Below are 4,402 nucleotides of genomic sequence, written 5' to 3'. Positions count from 1 at the left end.
AATAAGATGAGCAAAGGACAGGGACACTTCCAGAAAGGTCTCAATTTATGAGTAAAACGTCTGTGTAAACCCTGGGACTCATGCTTAATTGGTAACCCTGAGCTAGCTACTCATTATTAATAAGCCTTATTGGTAAAAATGAGCATATTTCTAATATATACATCACAAGACATGATAAGAATTAAAGAGACAACAAGTCAAGTGCCTAGCAGGAGGCCTGACACTTGAGGTGAGGTTTCTGTAGTAGTTGTTCATCATAATAAATAAAGGCTCGTGTTTCACTGCAGAGGGGCAGAGTGGGAGAGAAGGGGCAATGAAGCCTAGGACACGGAGGTTCTTTTTTCAGGAATGAAGAAAGGTACACTGTTACTCATTGTTTATTTGTTCATTCATTCAAGATATTTATTGAGTACCCACTATGTGCCAGATATAATGTGACTAAGACAGGCAAAAATTCTTGCCTCCAAAGAACATATATTCTAGTGGAGAAAACAGTCAATAAAAATATACAGTATGTTAGAAGATGATGAATGCTGCAGAAAAATAACATAAAATCTGAGCATTAAGGGGGACCAGGACTGAGGGACTCCGTGGAGTGCAGAGAGGGAGGCATGTTGCAAATGTAAATACAATGGCCAAGGTTAACAGATGTCCTTAAGGAAGTGACATGGAACAAAACCTTAAAGATAAAGACCCCTGGACATCTAAGGGCCATCAGACCCATAGCTACAGTAGAGCTCTCAGGCAGGAGCCTCAGGCTGTCTGGGCCAGTGAGCACAGAGGGGTCACAGTGAACAAGGGACAGATCACGCTGGCTTTGTGGCTTTGTAGCCAAACTTTGCTTTTGCTCTGAATGAAACAGAACCCTTTGCAGGGCTTTGAACAGAGATGTGATAGGATATGGCTTTAAAAGGCTTACACCATCTAAGATAGGGAATCCGTAAGAAGAATTCCTACCACCCTTGTATATAGTGGGTGTAAAGAAATCTGTTCAAAAATAGATTGCATAGTTTATGTGCGACAAGTCTGAGCAGGTGGTTGGTGGGGATTGCACAACACAAATGCTTTGTTAGGTTAGAGAAACACAAAAGGATGCAGACCAAACCTTTCAGGCTTTTAGTGCATACACCATTCATCTTCTGCAAAGAGAAGAAAGAATGTTTAAAATGCACACAAAAAGGAAAGATTGCGAGACTCCAATTTTTCCCTTGCTTTTACCTAATTAATTTTTTAAAGATTTTTTAAAATTTTACTTTTAGAGAGAGGGTAAGGGAAGGAGAAAGAGAGGGAGAAAAACATCAATCAGCTGCCTCTCACACATGCCCCACTGGGGGAACCAAACCCACAACTCAGGCACATGTCCCGACCAGGAATCCAGGAATCAATCAGCAACCCCTTACCTTGCAGAACAACACCCAACCAACTGAGCCACACTGGTCAGGGCTCTAATTAAATTTTTAAACAGGTATTACCTGCAGAGGATACTTCAAAATATTCAAAAGGATGCAAAGTGTGTCTTTCCCCTTACCTCTTTCCAGGTCCAACAATCCTCACCCCACAACCCTGGCCTCATAGAAGCAAAGATGGTCACCATTAGTTGTATAGCCTTCTACGGGCATAAAAAGTAGTATATTTTAGAGGCATATAATAGTATATGTTATGGACTGAATTGTATCATTCTCCCCTCCACCATATTTATATGTTCAAGCCCTGACCCCAGTACATCAGAATGTGATTGCATTTGGAGATAGGATCTTTAAAGGTAATTAAGGTTAAACAAGGTCATTAGGGTGGGCCCTAATCCAATATGACTGGTGTCCTTATAAAAAGGGGACATTGGGACACAGACAGAGGAAAGACCAGGTGAAGACCTGGGAGAAGATGGCCATCTACAAACCAAGAGGAGTGGCCTCAGAACAAACCAACCCTGTGACAGCTTGATCTCAGACTTGTAGCTTCCAAAACTGAGACATACATTTCTGTTGTTTAAGGCACTAATTCTGATATTTATTAGGACAGCTCTAGCAAACTAATATACTTATGCATAACTTTGAGTAAAATATATATAGATTGAGAGAACTTCCAGCCAAGACGGAGGCCTAGGTAGATACACTCTGCCTCCTTGCACAACCAAAAGAAGGACAACAACAATTTAAAAACAAAAAACAACCAGAAATGCCAGAAAATCAAACTGTATGGGAATCTGACAACCAAAGAGTTAAAGAAGACACATTCATCCAGACTGGTAGGAGGGGCAGAGACGGGCAGCCAGGTGGCAAGGACTTGTAGCAGCAAGGCAGCAGCTGGAGGACCGGGGCAGGCAAGGTGGCAGCTGGCGGACCCAGTGAAGTGGGGGATTTTGGAGCAGGGTGAGCAAGGCTGTGGCTGGCCAGCAAGGCAGCAGCTGGTGGATAGGCAAGCAGGCAGCTGGTGGAGCGGCAGTCCCACATTCGTGTGCAGATAAACCGAGAGGAATAACTGGGGAGCGAGACAGACTATGCAACCCAGGGACCCAGTGCAGGGAAATAAAGCCTCAAACCACTGATTGAAAATACCTGTGGGAGTTGAGGTGTCAGTGAGAGAAACTCCCAGCCTCACAGGAGAGTTTGTTGGAGAGACCCACAGGGTCCTAGAATGTACACAAGCCCACCCACCTGGGAATCAGCACCAGAAGGGCCCAATTTGCTTGTGGGATGTGAGGGAAGGGACTGAAATCTGGCAGAGAACAGACCGAGCAGCATTTTTTTTCCTCTCAGACTCTTGCCCCACAGCGTCACAACCCAGCAATGTGGGTTAACCAGCCCTGGTGAATACCTAAGGCTCCACCCCTCACTACATAACAGGAGCATCAAGACAAAAAAAAAAAAAAAAAAAAAAAGCCCAAACGAAAAAACAGATCAAAGCTCCAGGAAAAATACAACTAAGCAATGAAGATACAGACAATCTATCAGATGCACAGCTCAAAACACTGGTAATCAGGATGTTCACAGGATTGGTTGAATTTGGTCGCAAATTAGATGAAAAAATTAAGGCAGTGCTAAGTGAAATAAATGAAAATGTACAGGGAACCAATAGTGATGGGAAGGAAACTGGGACTCTAATCAATGATGTGGACCAGAAGGAAGAAGGAAACATTCAGCCAGAACAGAATGAAGAAACAAGAATTCAAAAAAAAAAATGAGGAGAGGCTTAGGAGCCTCTAGAACATCTTTAAACATCTCAACATCTGAATTATAGGGGTGCCAGAAGGAGAAGAGGAGGGGCAACAAATTGAAAACTTATTTGAACAAATAATGAAGGAGAAATTCCCCAATCTGGCAAAGGAAATAGACTTCCAGAAAGTCCAGGAAGCTCAGAGAGTCCCAAAGAACTTGGACCCAAGGAGGAACACACCAAGGCACATCATCATTAAGTTACCCAAGATTAAAAATAAGGAGAGAATCTTAGAAGCAGAAAGAGAAAAGAAGACAGTTACCTACAAAGGAGTTCCCATGAGACTGTCAGTGAATTTCTCAAAGGAGACCTTGCAGGCAAGAAGGGGCTGGAAAGAAGTATTCCAAGTCAAGAAAGGCAAGGACCTACATCCAAGATTGCTCTACCCAGCAAAGCTTTCATTTAGAATGGAAGGGCAGATAAAGTGTTTCTCAGATAAGGTCAAGTTAAAGGAGTTCATCATTACCAATATTTTATTACATGAAATATTAAAGGGATTTATCTAAGAAAAGGAAGATAAAAATATGAACAGTAAAATGACAGCAAACTCACAATCATTAACAACCACACCTAAAACAAAAACAAAAGCAAACTAAGCAAACAACTAGAACAGGAGCAGAACCACAGAAATGGAGATCACATGGAGGGTTAGCAACAGGGGAGTGGGAGGGGGAGAGAGGCAGAAAAGGTACAGAGAATAAGTAGCATAGATGGTAGGGAGAAAATAGACAGGGGGAGGGCAAGAATATTATGGGAAATGTAAAAGCCAAAGAACTTATATGTATGACCCATGGACATGAACTAAACGCAGGGAATATGGGTGGGAGGGGTATGCAGAGTGGAAAAGAATAAAGGAGGGAAAAGGGGACAACTGTAATAGTATAATCAATGAAATATATTTTTTAAAAATCCCCCCCCCAAAAAACTTAGTGGCTTAAAACATTTATTTGTGGTGGCTACATGGTAGTATACACGTTCCTAAACTCATTCCATTGCACACTTACACTGTGCATTTTTGTACATAAATTATACCTCAATAAACTTGATTAAAAACAAATGAAGTACATAACACTGTGATTGCATTTAATACTACTTAACTGTACACTTAAAATGGTTAAAATTGTCAGTTTTATGTTATGCCTATTTTATCACAATAAAAAAATGCAATGAGGTACATTTTCTCAAAAAT

Source organism: Phyllostomus discolor, chromosome 2 (genome assembly GCF_004126475.2).
Source record: "Phyllostomus discolor isolate MPI-MPIP mPhyDis1 chromosome 2, mPhyDis1.pri.v3, whole genome shotgun sequence".
Lineage (NCBI taxonomy): Eukaryota > Metazoa > Chordata > Mammalia > Chiroptera > Phyllostomidae > Phyllostomus > Phyllostomus discolor.
The sequence above is the reverse complement of the archived record's forward strand: the minus strand, read 5'-3'. Positions refer to the sequence as shown.